The sequence below is a fragment of the Rattus norvegicus genome, chromosome 12 (assembly GCF_021556685.1).
Source record: "Rattus norvegicus strain SHRSP/BbbUtx chromosome 12, alternate assembly SHRSP_T2T, whole genome shotgun sequence".
NCBI lineage: Eukaryota > Metazoa > Chordata > Mammalia > Rodentia > Muridae > Rattus > Rattus norvegicus.
In genome coordinates this window covers 13617396-13637707 of record NC_141545.1, presented here as the reverse complement: position 1 = coordinate 13637707, position 20312 = coordinate 13617396, and the positions used below count along the sequence as shown (strand labels likewise).

Sequence of the window (20312 nt, the reverse complement as noted above, 5' to 3'; positions counted from 1 at the left end):
AGTCCCGCGTTCATGTTTACTTCCGAGGAATGGTGTGCATTTCGAAGCAGACAAGCTCGCGTTGAGCCAAGAGTCTTTCAAGTGGGTAGCCGGCTACGCATTGCCCCCAGAATTGGAGGCAGAAGCAGGAGGATATCTGTGAGTCCCAAGTGAGATCCTGCCTCAAACAAAAAGACACCCCACCTCACCCCGCAGCCCCGCCAAACCCGCACACAGCCTCTCACACAAAACCCTTTCACAGCCACTTTAGTCTCTTGTCCATCAGCCCCCCTACCTCCCTTCCAAGTTCTCCCGCCGGACCCCAGCTCTTCTTGCCGCACGTAATTAAAAGAGGCTCTCTCTTCCGATTGGACCACAGCACATCCCACTCGTGGGAGTCCGGGCTCTAGGTCGGCGACCTCAGGCTGTTTCCCCTTTCCCTGGGGTCTGAGGCTGAATGCTCAGGGCCACTGTGGTCCCGTGAGTGCAGGGTCGTGTCCAGCCGGCAGAGGGCGCTCGGTTCCCCCACGGGGCTCCGGCCGAGAGGAGGCGCCGGGGCTCGTGAGCATCTCCGGGCGGCCGGGAGGGGGTGCGCGCCTTGGGCCGCTGCAACCCGGCTTCTGTCACCGCGGACGGCACCTCACTGGAGGGTGGGCGGGAGCGGCGTCTTTGTCCGGCGAGGCGTCCTCAGCCCGGGCCATCCCTGTAATCGGAGCCGGGTGGCCTGGGCGGTGCCCAGCGGTGAAGTGCGCGGGCGGAGGGCTGGCTGCGGCCACGGCCCCAGGTACCCTGGTGCCCCAAGCTCGCCACCTGCGCCACCTCTGCCCGCGCTCTGTCAAGTTGCAGAAGACCCGGGTGGGTCAGGAGTCTGGACGCGTGGGCGCGTTGCAAACTCCAGCTGCGAAGGAGCTGCGAGCGGAGGTAGCCCGGCCGGGGATGCTCCCGGAGGCTGCCCTGGTCTCTCTGCACATCCTTCTTGGCTCCTCCAGACTCAGGTGAGCGACTGTCGTCCGCGCGTCCCGATCTGGCTGGAGACAGGTGCAGAGCGGGGCGGAGGCGGTGCCTTTCCCTGGCTTCTCTGGCATCAGAGCGCCCGCTCCCCGCTGCCCACATCTTCTGCTCCGCCGGAGAGAGGCTGCAGCCCACTCGCACCTTCCGGGGATGCCAGGTTGAGCACGGTGTTTCAGAGGCGACAGCGGGTTAGCCTAAACGAGCTCCCACCCCTCTCCACCCCCAGCTCGGGATAATTCGGTCCGTGCCTTCGTCTTAATTTAGCACCGATGTGTTATTTCCTTGGAGCTCTAGAATGGTAAGGCTTGCTCCATCCATTTTTTTTTCAACCCCCTTCATTCCGAGTCTGTGCAGGGAAAGGAACTACAGGCTTGCAAGTGATGTTACTACCGTTCTATTTTAGATACAAACACCCAGAGAAGTACGCTTGGCGGCGTGCCAGAGGCGCCTGCACTCTTTGTTATGTAAGTGCTTCACAGGAATATTTGGTATCTGGTAAAGTTAGGAGCGGTTACCAGAGAACGTAAGAGCGCAGGAAGTCAGAGCCATAATTTCTGTCCTAGATCAAAACTTTCCTTCAGGATAAGCATACGATGGCTTCGATATCATTTAAAGGCGACGCGAGGTCCTTTCCAAAAAAAAAAAAAAAAAAAAAATCATACGGTAAAATCTCAAGCGTTAAGACACAAAACAGGTTTTTATGAAGTCTGTTATGAAAACCAGTGGGACGTCTCTGACAAGAAATAGGTGGGAAGTGATTTAAAGAAATAGGTCCCCCGTCACATAGCCTTTTTGGCTTTTAAACTGTTAGGTTTATTTTGCTGTCACGTGGGCACGGCTAATTGTGAGTTGATCGCTAATAAAGATCTCTGCTCACACGTACAGTAATTTTTCAGGTATAAAGACGAAAGTGGAAGGCATCAGATGCACATTCTGTCCCTACTGGCTTCTGGTGATGGCGTTTGTTATGTGTCTGGCTTTCTGGTGCTTGACATGTGTAGTCAGGGCTAAGACTGTTTGGTGGGTATTGCTTCGGGTTTCGTTTAGTCTCAGTGCAGCGTAAGGTGTGGTTCTGTGGGTTCGAGGTACCACAGCCATGCGTGTGGTGTATAGGGAGAGAAACTTGTGTTGGACTGGAGAGAAGCTAATAGATTTTAGCCCATGTCTCTTTTCATTTAAGTGATTTTCCTGCTTGTTTTTCTTGCAAAGAAAAGCTGTGTGTACCAGGGACCCTTAGTTCCACAAAGGGTACCCATGGGAGTCTTAGTGTGGGGTACAGTACATTACGCAGAGGAAACCCTGAAAGTTCAGTAGTCTTGGGGAGAGGGAGCGTCTTCTTTTGTTTGCATAATAAAAAAAATCAAGTTTCACCAAGGATTATTTTTCTCACTGAATGGACGATTTCATATACTATATGGGAATGCAAACTAGTCAATCAGGTGCAAGCCTTTTCGGTATTTTTAAGGACAGAGGGAAAACTGGCATCTTTTATAAGTGTACATTTCCATACCTTGGGGGCGGGCTTACCGAGGCTTTATGGGAGATTATGTAAGAGCCACGACGGTGGTGCTTCTGGTACTCCGTTAAACTCTCTGCTCTGGCTATTACATAATTGACACGGAACTAGGCTGTCAGAGCTGAAACCGTGGGGGAGGATGTATAAAGACCTAGGCTCATGTGGATGCACAACACACACACACACACACACACACACACACACACACACACACACACACACGCCCGAGGCTTTCTAATGAATTGTTGCTGCCCAATTAGAGGGAGCAGCAGGGACGGTCGTTTGTGAATGGGAGATAAGAACTGGGGAGGATGGCTGGAGTAGATAACTGCTATGTTTAGCAATTTTCTAGAGATCTCAGTGCTGGCTGGAAACTTCTGCAGCCCTTTACATGCGGACTGAGACCCAGAGGCTGGGAATCTTGGGCTTCTGGTCCCTCACCTGGACTTACTTTGGGAGGCCCCGGGGTGGGGGACACTGGCCATGTATTTATGTGGTTTTGTAGTTTTGGGTTCTTTTTTAAATAGGGAGGATTCCATTGCTACTCTCTCAGCCCCCAATTTTATAAGTCCAAGTTTCTATGACTCGAATCTGTTCCATTATGTTTAAATGTTACCTTATGAAATAGCCTTTTCTTTTAAATTTTATTATTATTTTTTTATTATATGAGTACACTGTAGCTGTCCTTCTGCGCACACCAGAAGAGGGCGTCAAATCCTCTATGGATGGTTGTGAGCTGCCATGTGGTTGCTGGGAATTGAACTCAGGACCTCTGGAAGAGCAGTTGGTGCTCTTAACCGCTAAGCCATCTCTCTAGAACAGCCTTTTCCTTTTTTCAAAATATTTATTTTGCCTGCACGGCTGTGTACTATATGCATGCAGTACCCATAGGGGCCAGAAGAGGGCATCACATCCCCTGAAACTGGAGCTAGAAATGGCTGCGAGCTGCCTGGTGAGTGCTGGGAATCGAACCCAGCTGCTCTACAACAGCAGCCATGATGTTTCTTTCTTTCTTTCTTTTTTTTTTTTCTTTTTCTTTTTTTCGGAGCTGGGGACCGAACCCAGGGCCTTGCTTGTTAGGCAAGCGCTCTACCACTGAGCTAAATCCCCAACCCCAGCAGCCATGATGTTAAGTGCTGAGCTATCCCCCCAGTCCTCCCACCCCCGAACCTCATGGAGCTACTGACATCATACAGGTTCCCAAAGACCAGCCCCGTGTTTTGTCATCTCTCAGGACTTCTTTTCGGATCTGAGCGTGATCTGGAGAAACAAACAAACAAACAAACAAAACAAACCAAAACCAAAACAAAACAAAAACAACAACACAAAAGCAGCGCCGGGAGAGGATCTGTGTGGAAAGTAGGCTGCGGCTCATCTACATCTCAGAGGCAGGCTGCCAAAAGAGAAGGAACTAAAAAAAAACGGAAACAAAACAACTAAGAGATAGTCATTAAAAAATGTTAATGGGAACAGAGAGCCCCAGCTCTGCTGGAGACCTTCCTCTACAAACCCTTTAGCATCCATCTCAAGAAGGAATTTCAAGGGGCTGGGGATTTAGCTCAGTGGTAGAGCGCTTACCTAGGAAGCGCAAGGCCCTGGGTTCGGTCCCCAGCTCCGGGGGAAAAAAAAAAAAGAAGAAGGAATTTCAAATAGTGAACAAACAAACCAAGCCTCACAAGAAACAAAGTATGTTGGGAAGGACCAGGTGAGGCAGGAGACTGTCTGATTGGCAGTCTTCTCAGTGGCAAGAGCCTTTAAACTGTGACTGAGAGGGAGTTGTTACAAAGGGCTGAGGAGGGTTTCCTTTTTCTGACTGGATTTCTGCTTTCTATTGGAACCTGGATGTCTTCAAACCTTCCCTTTTTGACTCTCCCCACCATAGCACATACCTGGTGTCCTCATCTATCATCAGCCGCCATCAGTCACCTGATATTTATTATCTATGCATCAGCTGTCGTCCAGCATCCACAATTCATTATCCATCCATTCACCATCACACATCACCCGTCCATTTCTAAAGACGCCGCCCTTCGCCAAACACACCAAGCACCCCTTATGAGCCCTTTCCTCAACTGGGGTTGACATTGGCCTAGAAGATCTGCACTTTCAGCATGAATGATTTTGTCCTCTCATCCACTAGCTCTGAGACTTGAAGGCTCTCAAACGGGGTTTGTAGTGGGCACAGAATGACCTGGCAAAGACTTTAGCTTAATTCCCGTTTGTTACATTATTTATTTTAAAAGCGAAACAAAACCATAACATTGTAAGTCATTTCGCCATCACTTTGTGATGTAAACGAGTCTCTGCCACCCAGGGATGCTGTTTCTCAGAGACCTTTTAAACTGTGCTCACTCAGAGGCACAAGGCTCTGCCTCCAGTCTCTGCAGAGGGCTGAGACCTAACCATGGCAGTGCTAGACGGCAGACAGAACCCGCTAACCACAGACATTGAATATTTTGCCTTATTTTTGTATACTTCTATTCCCATCATTCTGACCCCACGTTCATGGACAGGATTTAAGTTCAAGTAGAAGTTGTTTTGCTTCTTCTTCCTCCTCCTCCTCTTCTTCCTCTCCTTCCTCCTTCCCCCTTCCCTCTCCGTTTCTCCTCCTTCCCTTCCACTCCTCACCCCTCCTTTTCTCCTCCTCCTCTTCCTATTCTTTGAGACATGGTTTCACTGTGTAACCTTGGCTGTCTTGGAATGCTCTCTGTAGACTGCGCTAGCCCTCGAACTCAGAGGTCCTCCTGCCTCTGCCTCCTGAGTGCTGGGATGAAAGGTGTGTGCCATCACCTTGTCAAGTTGAAGTTCTGTAAGGTTTTTTTCCTCTTGTCCTGAATAAAATCTGTGCCTACCGCAGCTTGGTGCCTGGATTAAAAATGTATCACCACCATACAAGGGTATACACAGTGAAGAAAACGGGAAAACACAGTGCCATAAGGAATCCGAGGAGCATAAGTAAAATGTCGAATGGACTAGGTACAGTGGAGGAAAATAAGTCAGACGGGGGAGAATAGTTTGGAGGAGAGAATCACTATTTCTAGTAGTATGGTCAGGGAAAGCTCACTGAACGCATATAGCGCTGACCCTCAAGGGTTCCTGGTAAGGGAGGAGCCATGGAGCGCAGAGGGCAGCTGGCCCCTGGGAGCCAGGTCTAAGGGTAGCACTGGAAATTCTCATGCTAATATCATAACGAGCCACCAGCAGCTTGGATGAGTTAGTGCCGGCGTGTCCCGCAGGGCGTGTAGGTTGATGGCAGAGAGACAGGTGTAACCAAGGTGTCTCAGGGCATCAGAAACCTGATCTGGACCACTGAGTAGGGCTTTTATCCTCAGTGGGAATCCTCCTGGTCTGTTTTAGCAAAGAGGCCAGCAGGCGAGTTCCCTGGCCACCTGGATTTTTTTTGCCCCTCAAAAATATGGGCGCTGTGGTGGAGAACCACAAAATTCGTCCTTGATGAGTATTTCAATATCGAAAGAAAACGAGTCAGAGAAAAACCCACGTGAAGGCAACCTGGCTATACGGTGTTTAGAGGGGCAAGGCTCCTGGACACCCAGACACTCACCTCGCATCTGACGGCTCAGACATGTGGATGTGTGTACGTGTGCACCTGGACCCAGGCTTCCACAGATCCTTTATCCCAGAAGGTAGAGAAGCCCCTGGGAGAATGGTAGCTAGGAACCGGCTGCTCTTTTACCCGCCTTTCCTGGGCACAGAGGAGGAGGTCAGGGTTTAGGAGAAAGTCTAGGCGTCTAGGTGAAATGCTTACTTTTAAAAGACCTTGGCTTGTAACCACTTTTCACCCCCAGGAGCCTAAGGAGGCGCCTGCCGTGTGGGGGTTCTTTGTCTCCTGCAGTGGCGGAAGGAACCTCGTAGGAGCTTTGATGGACACCCGCAGGAGACAGTTATGGGCGGCTACTGCGTCTGTTGCTCCATCTTGTGTCTCGTGGTAAACCTGGGAGATGCGGGGGATTTAAGGCATTCCTGGCTTTTTGGTACTCTCAGCTGTCGTGACTAGGCCATTACAACAGATCCATTTGTCTGCGTAATGTGAAATCCAAATGGATTGCAAAACAGATATAAGATCGCAGCTGGGCACAGTGGCCTTTAACCCCAGCTCTCGGGAGGTAAAGGCAGGTGGGTCTCTGTGAGTTTGAGGCCAGCCTGGTCTACATAGCAGGTTTCAGGGCATCCAGTGCTACGTAGAGAGAGACTGTCTCGGGGGAAAATCATATTCCCAGTCACTTCTTAGACTCTTCGCCAGAGTGTTTTGTTACCAGAGTGTGTCCTAGATGGAAGGAGAGGAACTATAGTCTGCTGATATCGTGCTTGCTTTGCGTTTCGCAAGAACGGTTATTTTCTTCGAGGATAATGAACGGCCCTTGTCCTGCATCGTGATGACCCTTCAGTACTTCTCCATGTTTGCCCTGTGCCCTCTAAGGACCTCCAGCCCCACTGAAAGAGCAGATTCAGTTCCTAGACCGTGTGTAGGAAGTGAGCAGTGGGTGTGGTTAAGGCCAGCCCAGTGTGGATGACAGGTTGGTATTGGTACTGGGAAGTCTGAATCTCTTGCAGACAGAAGAGGCGAGCGTGGCATATTAGCTACTGTAGTACATCTGCCCAGAAGCAAGTTGAGATGGCTACAGAGATTTTTCGGTGCTTTCTAGAAGCACAGGGGAGACAGCACGGAGCATAGAGCCACGGGTTTCAGGAAATGACAACAGAGGCAAACGGTAGGAAAGCCAAGTCCCCACACTTTGCCAGATGGCTGCTGGGAAGTACTAATCCCAAACACAATATGAACACGGTCTCTGCGAAATGACTGGAGAAGCAATCTCAAACTACCAGAGTTAATTGTCTCTGCGCTGAACTGTTTGAAATTACTCATGCAAAATACCTTCTCAGACAGTCTTTCTACACACACAGATGGGAACTTGTCACATATGCCCAAACCGTTTTTAGTTCCCAATCGTTTTTTAACATTATTTATTTATTTTTATTTTATGCGTTTGGGTATTTTGCCTGCACCCATAGCTGTGCACTGTGCATGCAGTGCCCATGGAGGCCAGAAGAGGGCGTCAGATTCCCCGGAACTGGAGTTACAGATGCTTGGGAGCTGCCAGGTGGGTGCTGGGAATTGAACCCAGGTCCTCTGGAAGAGCAGTCAGTGCTCTAAGCACTGAGTCATCCCTCCAGCTCTTAGGAAATTATTTTAATACAATGACGTTGTCTTTGATCCTCAAACTTCATACTGAAAAGTTTCTGCAAGGGTTTTGGGTTATAATTCTGAGAAGAATTTAAGATGCCTCGGTGAGCTGTACATGCGAGTTAGAGCTGGTATTTTCGTTCACTGGGTTGGGAACGGAAGAGCAGAAATGCACCTCCCACCACCACCCTTTATTTAGTGTCATTCTGGAGCCTAGTACTTGAGCCTCAAAGGTTGGACGTTCCTGGAATAAAAAGGGTCGATTAATTATTTTTTCCAATAGAACTTTAGTGTGTGTGTGTGTGTGTGTGTGTGTGTGTGTGTGTGTGTGTGCCAATAATAGTTAAAGAAGGGACTTGGGAAGGAGTGGGGGAGGCTCGGAAGGTTCGGAAGGTGGAGCGTGAGGTAGAAATGATACAATGCAGTAATCACGTATGAAATTCTAAAAAAAGAGCGAAAGTAGAAAAAAAATAAAACGTAGAAGACGCACACAGATGAGAATGGCTGTACCTATATAGTAATCCTATCCAATACAGTACTGTGAGCCGCATACGTGGTGCATTCTGGTGTTGGCATTGAAAGGTAAAGCCAAATTGAATTAGTGGCAGGGCGGTTCATGTCATCTAATCTAGCTGTAATATGTTAACTTTCCCAGGCACGCATGTAGAGGCCAGTAGACAACTCGTGAAGTCGGTTGGGTTCCGGAGGTGGAACTCATTTCTACCTGCTGAGCCACCTCACAACCCCTCAAATCCTGTATTTTATTTTTATTGTTTGGTTTTTCGAGATAGCGTTTCTCTGCGTAGCCCTGGCTGTCCTGGGTTTTGCCCCTGCACACCAGGCTGGTCTGGAACTCAGAGATCTGGCTGCCTTTGCCTTCTGAGTGCGGGGACTAAAGGTGCGCACCACCACATCCGGTTCAGAAACCTGTATTTTATACAAATAACGACTCTTAGTACTACTGACTGGCTGCGTTTCTGGTACCCAGAAGCCATGTCTGCGGGAATGGTTATTGCATCGGTGACTTTCATGTAGCCTTCGGGCTTTTAGAAATGTGCCGCGATGCACACAAAGTTCTGATATTTATTTATTCTGAAGACATTACTCCCGTTCTTCCTCAAAAAGCACGCGGTCCGTTGCTGCGGTGAGACACACATGGCACAGGCATGGCATCGTTTTCTTGTCCTCCCTTGTCCAGTGGAGGAAGCTGTGAGTCCTGCCTGGGCCAGGCTGAGCTGGACAAGAAGGGCTTTACTAGGGCGATGCTCAGGAAGGTGAAGGGTGGGGCGATTCCGGAGAGCCAGGAGGAAAGGCAGGGGTGCTTGCAGAAGCGCCGCTAGCGCTAGCACGTCTTCAGCGGTTTGGTTCAGTTGGAGCAGGCGCATGAGCGGCTTGCCCGCGGCTTGCCCGCGGAGTGGCGTGGCTGAGCTGGAACTGGAGGCTGAGCTATCGGAGGTCACCTGCTAGGGATCTTGGATTCCCTTCCTTGCTAGCAGGCTGTGGGAAGCCCTGCAGTGGGGTTTGCGTTCTAGTTTCAGCATTGCAGACAAGCCATTGACTTTTCTTATTTCCCTTCGGTCTTCTACAAGACGGGGGTTTTGGGATCCCAGGGGTTACTATGAAGAGTAAAGGACATAAAAGGACCCATTTATGACTCCCATGACTATAGAGACCATCTCTCCGGTAGAGTTCGTACACTAAATTCATAGTGCTTCTTCAATATGGCTGCCTTTTAGTCATTCAGAGAACACTTTTAAGTATATATATCTGTGGAGCATCAGGATCAACCTGAGGGTTTGTATTTAGGAATTCCATCAATGTTCTCTGTGTGTAGACACCTGGTTTCGATTGTTTACCAATGTGCAAAGTCCGTCTCCTCAGCCCTTTTCTATCTGAGGCCCAGGGTCTTTCACTAGTTTCCATGTGCTGTTGTTAGTGATGGTCTAGAGGCCCTACTCTCGCCACAGTGTTCGTTCCCTATGCCCCAGGGTTCCTCTGTGTGAGGTTGACCAGTTGCTTCTTGGCCAGCCTGTGGTCCTTCTGAGAATGCCCTTCCTTATCCAGTTTGGCTTTCACTTGTGCATATATAATTCTCACAGACCAGCCAGGACCCCTTAACTTCATTCAAACTCTTACATACATGTTTTTGTTCATGAACTTTAATGTGTGCCAGGGATCAACCTGGCATGTCGTTCCTCAGGAGCTGTTCATCTTGCGTCTTGAGACAGGATCTCTTATGAAGACCCATCATGTGTGAGCTAAGTGAGCCTGGCCGGCCAGTGAGTCCCAGGCTCCACCTGTCTGTTCCCCCAGTGTAGGGATCACACCCACCCCCACCTTTTTGTGAAGTTGATAGGGATGGAACTCTGGTCCCACGGCTCTGTGTGGCAAGCCCTTTGTTTAATACCTGAGTTATCTTCCGAGTCCCTAATTCCTTATTAGCAAACCATTGCCTTCTGTCTCCTCCTTACCACAGATTCTATAATCGCAAATGGTCAGGGCTATTAGTTTTCAGTAGCCATTAATAACAATACGTGCTTTTCTCTGATTACTAAGGCTCCCCCTCACCAATGGCTATCACTAACAACACACTTTGGGCTTTGTGGTGGTCAGCGTAGGTCCCAGTGCCTCTGTTTTAAGGTACAGCCACTACGGAGACCCTGCAGACAGAGTGCCTCTGTATGCCACTTTCCCCCTGGTGATCTTTGAGAAGCCTGATTGGTTATGAGGGAAATGATTGGTTTTCTCTAGCTTGCCAACTTGGACTCTTTCATTGCTCTCTAGAGTTCCAATGGCAGTTTTGACGTCACACGTTTGATCTTATATTTCATCCCTACGCTTAGAAAATAGGGACAGAAAGCAGGTGACTGGTACTCAAGAGACCAAGGTGTTTTTTTGACAGGAGGGCGCTCACCCATGAACACAGTGAAAAGAAAGCAAGTAAAACTGAAGGACGGGCAGGAGGCTGCTGATTTAATGGGTCTCCTGGCGGGAGGGGAAACACTCCACCTTTTCCTGTTCCCACTCAGAAAGAAACACATCTTCGAACATGTAAATATTGGGTACCAAGGGATTCACAGGGCTGCTCTTCTGTTGGCTTCTCCTTCCAACAGTACTGTGCGCACTATGAATTATGTCAAGAGAGGCGTGGTGGGGGTGGTGGTAGGCTCTTACGATAGATGGGTTATTAATATATTTATCAGACAGGGGTGGATTCTTTTCATCCTGTCTGGGCTCGGCTTTGGACCTGCTTCATCCTCAGTGTGGTGTGTGCAGTTCCCACGTGAGCACCTGCTCCCCGTCCCCACCCCCTCTCTAGACCCGACATCCATTCTCACCCGCTCTTCCTGCCTCTCTTGCCCACCCTCCCCCTTGCTTGTGATCCCAGCCACAGCTTTGCTCTTAGAGAGACCTTAAGCATTTCGGAGGGGAGGCTGGGAAGGCATTGCTGATGGCTGTGGATGGGAAGAAAGAACGAGAAGCATCAGGAAGACCCCTAGAGTTGGAGAGAATGCAGTTATTATCTTTTGGTCACCAAGACCAAGATACTAGACTGTTGACACCGAGAAGAAAATTATTGGATGTTAATCAATAAATGGTGTTGAATATTTAATTGTTTATAATAATTCTCCCCAATCTTGTCCCTTTCTTTCTTTCTTCCTTCCTTCCTTCCTTCCTTCCTTTCTTTCTTTCTTTTTTTAATCCAGAAAAACTTTCCATTAGCTTTCTAGGTGAAAATGGTTGAATATTGAGCCTGGTGGCTGGCCCTCAACCCAAGAAGAGCAAAGATTTTGTGATATTTATTCCAGGAGGGATTTGGAGGAAAACATGTGTTTTTTCCACTGTTTAACAGTGGGTCTTTCTGTCACATGATTGAGGGAAAAAAGTTTTTTTTCCTGAATTTTTGGAAATTATTATTATTATTAGTAGTAGTAGTATTAGTATTAGTATTAGTATTTTTGGAGCTGGGGACGGAACCCAGGGCCTTGTGCTTGCTAGGCAAGCGCTCTACCACTGAGCTAAATCCCCAACCCCGGAAAATATTTTTTTAAAGGATGCAATTGATATTTTCATCATTTTAAGATCCATAAGTTTATTTGGTTCTTAATTTCTCCTGAAGTAAAATAAAATTAATCTGGAAGAGACTACATGTAATAGCATTTGCAACACAGAAGAGCCACCAAACAGACACAGTTATCACGAGTCAGAGGCGTGTGCCCCCCAGAAGAGTGTCAGCTTTTTCAATGATTTCATTTCTGCGGGGTTTTCATGGTCATTAACTACCCAAGGGATGAAGACAGTGAGAAAATGCAGTCATGTAATCCATGGGGGGATTAACCAGAAAATAAGATTAAGTGGCTCCCTAATCCTAGACTTAGCCTGTAGAAGCTCACAGGATGACACCAACTGGAAGTTTGTGTAATTACAGTGTAGAGCCTAAAAACTCGGACCGGACCTATTCCACCCGGATACGTCATCACGCTGCTGTTGCTTGTGTTTCGCTGGCGCTCTCTCCCGTGTTTTCGCTCTCTCCCGTGTTTTTCGCTCTCTCCCGTGTTTTCAGGTATCTTTTTCTTTCTCAGGTCTCCACAGCTGGATCGTCTGCTAGACCAGATTGGGACCAGTGACCCGGAAGCTTGTTTGGGGGGGGCAGGGGGCAGGGGTCAGGGGCCAGGGGTCCAGTTCACATACAGTCCTCTTTCGTTTATTATTCGTTGCGGTCACCCCTTGAGTGCCTTACGCTTCCTGCTATCTCTCAGTAAAGAGCTGCCACTGTTTTTATTTATGTTTTCTGTAAGCGATTTCATTCATTTAAAAGGCCACCGACAATGAATTCTCCTACGAAAGCTTGTTTCATTTAAAAGCGCAAAGAATACATTCAGATGGCAATTGAGACTCAAGTTCAAGCTTCATGTTTTGTTAATGATTTTTTTTTTTTACAGATACAATAGACATCTCCTTCTTCGTGGTAATTAATCTTCTACTATGACAAAAGGTTATCTCGTTATTGTAGTTACATCGAGTGACAGAAATGGGACAAGAAGCTGCAACAGCGCGGGGCTGAGCGGTGGTGGGAGGGCTTGGTGAACTCCATGCGTGGTAAATAAAGCTATGCAGAGAAGCCAGCCTGGCAGTTTGCACCTGCAGAACCAGCACTTGGAAAGCAGAGACAGGAGAATTACTGCCAGTTGGAGGCGAGCCTGTGCTATATAGTAAAAGTTTCAGGTCAGGCTCAGCCGCTTCATCTGTGTCTTAAAACCAAAAAAACTGACCAGGAAAGAAGCCCAGAGCCAAGAAAACAAGACTGTATGGGTGGCGAAGTCAGTACTCTATAAATAAAAGCCGTTTAACCAAGATCAGAAGCTCGAGTGAGCAGCCGTGGCCATGGAGAGTTTCAAACATCGAGGAACGCTCTTCTGGGGGAGGGATGTGTAGCCCATATGGCATTATGTGCAAATTAGACAAAAGCATTCCTTCCATATGACATTTTATTCCCATCTAATTGGAAAATTGTTGAACTAAACCGATTGTTGGAGAAAGATACTTTATTACCATATGCCAGAAAATTACGATGTAAATAGTCGAATTACCTACCAGGAATGTATCCAAGTTTTGAGAGAGACACAATTTTAAAAATAATTGAGATGTCCTGGTGAGTAGCGAATGCCTCTGAAGTGTGGCAATTTCCTACCGTGCATAGTCTGAACACCCTGTAGGGCGGTTCTGCATTTCGGACCCAATTCATGATAGATGGGAAACTTTTTTTTTTTTAATTATTATGTTCTGGTGATAGGAGATGGATGGAGGATTGAGATAGGAATTTGAGGTATGGCTTTTATTGGACACTTAGGTGGTTTGAAGGGAATTTAATAGACATATTAAAAGCTTCTATAGGTTTTGGGTAATTTGATTTTTCTGGGGGTAAAATTAGGGAAGAAAAATGGGAACTATTTTAAATGAAAATTCTGGCTAATTCCTGCAGTTCTGTGCTTGGCTGTCAACTTGACACATCCGGGAATGCATTTGAGGAATTGCCCCTATCAACTTGGCCTGTAAGCTTGTCTCGATGGCTGATTGGTATGGGAGAGCCTAGTCCACCATGGGCAGCACCATCCCTACGCAGGTGGGCCTGCGCTGTGTAAGAAAGGTAGCTGTGGGGGCTGGGGATTTAGCTCAGTGGTAGAGCGCTTACCTAGGAAGCGCAAGGCCCTGGGTTCGGTCCCCAGCTTCGAAAAAAAGAACCAAAAAAAAAAAAAAAAAAAAGAAAGGTAGCTGTGGTCTCTGCTTCAGTTCCTGCCATGAATTCCTGTCTTGCCTTCCCTTGATGATGGATCGTAAGTGTAAGCTGAGTTAGACCATTTCCTCCCCCAGGGTGGTTTCAGTGAGTGTTTCATCACAGCAACAAGAAGCAAACTAGGACGGTGTTGTGAAGGACATTTTCAGATTCACCTCCCTCTTCATTCAAGTGAGCTTGTTGCACAGATAGGCTCCACCTGTGAGGCACTTCAGTTTTCAAGGACTGCTTAAACCTGCATTATTTTTAGTTCCAGGGAGCTTATTTCTGGATGTTCAGTGTGTCCATAAGGGCCAGCCCTTCCTTACTTGCAAATGTTCATAATTAATCTTCCGAAAAACTTGAAAGCTGTTATCTTAGTGTTGACATGTGCTTGGTAGCTATTGATTGACAGACACTGGCAGGGGTGAGGTATACTGGGGCCAGATTTGGGGTACTGGGTGGGAGCGTATGATTAATGATTGAAAAGTTATTGAGAGAGGCTGTGGAGATGGCTCAGCCAGGTGTTTGCTGTTCAAGCATGAGGACCTGAATCCAGATTCTTGGCACCCATGTTACATGTCTGTAATCCTAGCATTGGAGGTAGGCTAGTTGAACCAGCAAGTTCCAGCTTCAGCAAGAGACCTTGTCTCAAAAGAAAATAAGGTGGAGAACAATAGGGGGAGGGACACCCAATTGGCCCCTGGCCTTCACTTGCACATGAGCACATGCATGCACATGTGTACACACCTGCTCACACCTCACGTGCATGTGCGCGCACACACACACACACACACACACACACACACACACACACAGGTTGCTGAAACAAAGAATGTCAGACCACACATAGAGAATACATGGCCTCAGATGTATAGCTTCATTTCCCTGGGCACAGAGGACAGAGTAGATCAGGGAAGCCCCAGGACTCTCTAGTGTGAGGAACACTAAGGCAGTTTTTTAAGAGACGTATTCCTGAGTTCACCCGTGCACCTTCCCTTGAGAATAACCATGAACAGACCTGGGTGGTAGCCACTGTTTGTGTGAACACTCTTGCTATCCCTAGATTATTCTCAGGACCCATGCCTTTGCAAGGTGGGGGACTTGGGGTTGTTAACACAAGCATAGGAACGTAATTAGGAAAACCAATGAGATTTTGGGCGAATTTCTGTTATTTATGTCTAGAATCTCCCCACCCTCTCAACACACAAATAATCAGTATTTTGAGGGAAGGATAATTCATGTTATTTTTTTAATGAGAGGGTTGGGGAGGGCAGGCAGAGAAGGAAAGTTGAGGCCCGGAGGCTGATGGTACTCACCCCTCCTGAAAATTGTTTCTCCGCTTACCCTGGAGTTACTGTGTTTGGTTTTCTCTTTGTCTTTCCAGTGCCATGGAAATAGGAAATGAGGCCATTTTGGGAGCTGATGGTTGGCACCTGTGATATTGAACTAATAATTTTCTGTTTCAATTTTTTTCTCACCTTTCAGCAGGGAGGATGATAATTTGCTTGGAGAAGACACAGGGGGAGATGTTTGTAAACGGGAGCTTAATGAATGTTAAAATGAAGTAGAATGGTGTATCTGGAGGTGGCCTGACATGTCTTATCATTATGCCGTCCAGATAATTGTGTCGGCTGTTTTCTAAGGGGAATATTGAATGTGAGGATTGTGTTAAGATGTGTATCTGATATTTCAACAGAACGGATAGCTTTTTAAGAAAAGGAAGTGAGTGGTCCATCCTGTGCTGGGGACCATTAGGTTTCTAGAGTCTTTGTGTGGTATACCTTTAATGACTCAGAAGGACCTTAGGTCAATCACATGGTCAGGACTTGTATGGTAGTGGTTCTCAACCTGTGGGTCATGACCCCCTGGAATCTCATATCAGATATTCTGTCCATCAGATATTTATATTATGATTCATGATGGTAGCAAAATTACAGTTGTGAAGCAGCAACAAAATAATTTTGTGGCTGGGCGACCCTACAACATGAGGAACTGTATTAAGTAAGAGGTCACTGTGTCAGGTTGAGAACCACAGTTCTACTGTAAGGACCACTGCTTTGTTCAGTCCTGTTCTGGTCCTAGGACACATGTCATGTTGTTTGTTTCTTACAATACCCATAGGCAGGTGGTGTGTCCTGAGTGGAGGGAGGGGAGCTGGGACTACAGCCAGACATCACATGATTGACTAACTCCACGGACTTTGGACAGACATCTCTCTGCTAGGTTTGTCTTAGGGTTTCTGTTGCTGTGGTCCATCACCATGACCAAACACAGTTTGGGGAGAAAGGGTTTATTTCACGTATATTTAACGCATACATCAGAGTCTGTCATTGGAGGAAGGTAGGGCAAGAACTCACCCAGGACAGGAACTGGAAAGCAGGAACTGATGCAGAGGCCATGGAGGATGCTGCTAACTGGCTGCTTCCCAGGACTTGCTCAATCTGTTTTCCAGAGGTGGTACCACTCACCATGGGCTGGGCCCTCCCCATCAGTTACTAATTAAGAACATGCCCTATAGCCTTGCCTACATCCTAGAACGTACAGCAATTCCTTAACCGAGGTTCCCTCCTCTTGGATGATACTAGCCCATGTCAAGCTAACAAGCTTGCCAGGACAAGGTCGAAAGTCATTTCCATGGTTGTGCGCATGTTAGGCTAGTCTGTCTTGTTCAACCTTAGACCTGTATTTTAAAACAGAGCAGATAATTCTGTCTTTAGAGGATAACAGATGAACAAAGCTAGGGGAATCCTGGAAATAAGTGATACAGAAGGCACTTGTTAGTTTCCCTGCTCTCCTGTGTTCTCACAGAGTGTTAAATGTTATGATTTCTTTCTTTCTTTCTTTCTTTCTTTCTTTCTTTCTTTCTTTCTCTCTCTCTTTCTTTCTTTCTTTCTTTTTCTGATTTTCCACTCTGATTTTGAAATACCTAGATACCAACTAAATGTGACCGAAATAGCTGCATATCTGGAGCACAAGAAAAAAAATCACTGCGTGAAAGTCTTATTTTCTGCTTTAAAACAACCCTCATGGGGACAGTGAGACAGCTTTGGTGGATTAAAGTGCTTGGTACCAAGACCAACGGCCTGAGTTTGTTCCTCAGGACCCACATAGTAGAAAGAGAGAACCGATTCCCACATGTTCTGACTTACACACGCAAGCCTGTACCCATACATACACAATAAATAGATATAATTAAGAGAAATAAAATAATACAACGACTCTCAGGAATAAGTTAGATGTGCCAGGTTTTTAGAAACCATTTGTTTAGGGAGCGTGAGGGCAATCGTTTTCTACTATATTTATTCCTTAGGCTGAAAATGCAGAAGAAGATACCAAATGCATTAGAATATTTGAATCCACAGAGGCAGGGCCTGGAATATTAGGAAATGGCTGTTGGGGGTGGGGGAGATAGCAAATGTCTCGTGAGCAATTCTGTTAAAATGATAACAATCACATAAGCCTCTTTGTTGTCCTTTGTTAAAGGGGGCTCTCCAGGGCTGGGGCTTCCAGCACCCCTGTCTGTGTCCTGCTATATAACCTTTGCAGTGAAGGATTAATTCTCTATTGGATTTGAGGCCAGATTTTATTACCTAGGTCACCAGGGCACACACATGGGGCTGGGTCCTGCTGGCATCGTGCCACCTCTGGTAATTAATTAGGTAGACAAAATGGCGTCACTTTGGTAGCAGGTACCTGTGTGGTATCTAAGCAGGTTGCCCATTAGTGAAGAGTTCCAGTCAGAACCTCAGACAAGTCCCCGTGATATTCAGGGTACTGTAGGGGTTTGCCCTGACTGACGTGACCCTAAAAGTTGCCGGGGAAACTGAAAATGGACAGATTGTTTCTCAAGTGCTTTTGGTAAGGTTGTTAGATCCACTCACACTTTGAACCCAATGTGGGTTTTTCGGTCTTGCACCAAGAGCCTAAACTGACACCAGTCACTGGCAGTGGTTTCCCTGGGCTACACCTTTGGGATTATGCACTGGGAGATCCATTTATAGTTGCTCTTCTGAAAGGACTAGCTTGATACTTTGTATCAACTGTAGAAGGAACCAAGTGGCCTTCTGAAGGCCTGCTTACGCTCTGCACCTGCTTGGGAAGGGTTTTACTTTCTCCTCCTCTTCCTAATATAGTTAGACATTGTACTTAATATCCTCACAGGGAGTCTGTTGGTCTGTTCCGGACTGTTTTCCTGGCTTTTCAGAGAATGGAGGCTTGACAAGGCGTTTGGTGCTTACCAAATGTTTGTAGAGAAGGTGAAGCAACGGAGCAGCTTCCTGCTCTGAGAAGTGGAACGCCTTTGCCTTCCTCTCTGTGGAAGGGGGCAGGAAGATGGGCAGCCTCTCCCACAGTCAGCAGTGCCCAGAAGAACCAAGAGGGGAAGGCAAGGGTTCACTTGAGGAACTGGAGGCATGGACCTCAACCTTCATGCCGTGTAACCAACCGCCTTAATGTGAGGGTGGCTTTATAGTAGAAGTCCCTGACATGGTTCCTCGTTCTGTTTTTCTATCCTGACACCATGTTATCCTAGTCACTCCCTGGTACTTCATCAGCAAGCTCTGTGAAAGAGGGCATGGGATTTGGTGATACTCTCTCCGGGTTGTGTGTTTTTATTTAAGATTTTAAAATTTTGTCTTACATTTATTTGTATTTTAATATTTCTACTTTGTTTATATTTGTCGATTTGATTTACTCAAAAATAAAGACGGTTTGTTAAAAAGAATAAATTTGAATTTGAAATAGCGTTTCACTGTGCTGCTCTGGCTAACCTCGAACTTGCGGCTTCCCCCACCTCTGCCTCTTGGAGTGCTAAAATTGTAAGTGCGCGCCACCATTTTTGGTGATTGCAGAGAGGAAAGTACATCAGAGGAATCTCACAGCAGGTGTTTTTATTGACTTTTTTTGTGTGGTGTCCATATCCTGCTTCCTTCTCCATCAGACTCTCTGCCATTGATGGGTGTGTAATTTTGGCCAGAATGGTCTAGAGCCCCATAATTCTTCCCCTTACACTGGGTCCTTGTTAATAATATCTTGGAGACATTATAATTGTGTGTGTTATCTGGTGTATGGAGGCCAGGAATGCTTCTGATTGCCCTCTCATACCCAGGATGGTCCTGCAGACTGGGATCTCTGAAGGCTTATATTTTTTCAAAACGTACTTTAATAAGGGTTCTTTAACACTTCAACCCCCAGTCTAGCCCACCACCCACCAGAGGTAGGGGAAAAAAGGTTAAGGAAATGGGGGTTGTGGACCTGTTTAGAAATAGTTCTCGGGGGCAATTCCAGTCTCAGTTGTCAGCAGTTCAGTCTACTCGGCGAACACCAAACACGGGACAGTAACAGCTGCGTGATCCAGGAAGCCTGGAGGATTCGCTAATCAGCACAAGCCTCGGAAACTGCCAGAAGCATCCAGAACATCACCAGAAGATCTTTGGTGCATTTCTCTCTACAAAGTCGAACAGGTGATGATCAGCGAAGAAAGCGAGGAGAACCGATATTAGAGCGCCGTCAGCAAAGACCAGTGTCGGCAGAGCCCAGTGAAGGCCAGCAAAGAGATGTTAGGGGAACCAATGCCAGAGCGTCGTCCACTGTGGGTCGGTTGTGTCCTCTCAAGCACCTGCTCCAGCAAAACGTCGCATGCCCTCTCACCAGGCAACATCCAGAAACGCACCACGTGTCTGCTTCAGCAAAACCTCCTCTCATTAGACAGTTTCCAGAAAAAAAAAATCACATGACACAACCGAGTCTCCCACAAAACCAGAAATTCCCACTTTGGTTCTTGTTCGAAGGTCAGCCACACCAAGGTTGTGAAAATGGTTTGGATTAAAAAAAAAAAAGCAATATTTTTGCCCACATTGTAGAGAAAAGCAAAACAAAACAACACTCCACCCCATGACTGTACTGGCTACTTTTCTCATCGCAGGGACTGAATAACTAGACAAAAGACAAAGAGGCTCCTGGAAGGAAGATAATGTTAAAGGTTGTTTGAGGGGATATAGTCCCCCCCGCCCCCATCTCCCACATGGAAACACACAAGGGCTATGTGTGTGTAGTAGTCAGGAAGCCAAGGGAGACAAATCCTGCTCAGTTCAATTTTTCCTTTTAAGGTTTCTTTATTTTTATTTTTTGTGTTTGGGTGTTTTCCCTGCATGCTTGTCTGTGCACCACATGCATGCAGTGCCTACAGAGGCCAGAAGAGGGCGTCAGAGTCTCCCGAGCTTTAGTTAGAGACAGTTGTGAGCCACTGGGTGGGTGCTAGGAACTGAACAGAGGTCCTCTTGCAAGAGCAAACAGTGCTCTTAACTGCCGAGCCATTTCTCTCTCTC

The 20312-nt window shown here is 47.1% G+C and overlaps 1 protein-coding gene across 3 annotated transcripts in view; it reads left to right on the top strand.

The window, feature by feature from the left end:
• Positions 1-510: 510 nt before the first annotated feature.
• Mtus2 (microtubule associated scaffold protein 2) overlaps positions 511-20312 on the top strand; it is a 371981-nt gene continuing 352179 nt past the window's right edge. The window contains exon 1 of one of the 3 annotated variants that reach the window (XM_087579117.1): positions 511-974. The gene's annotated coding sequence lies outside the window, so the exon portion shown is untranslated. 3 annotated transcript variants of the gene reach the window in all.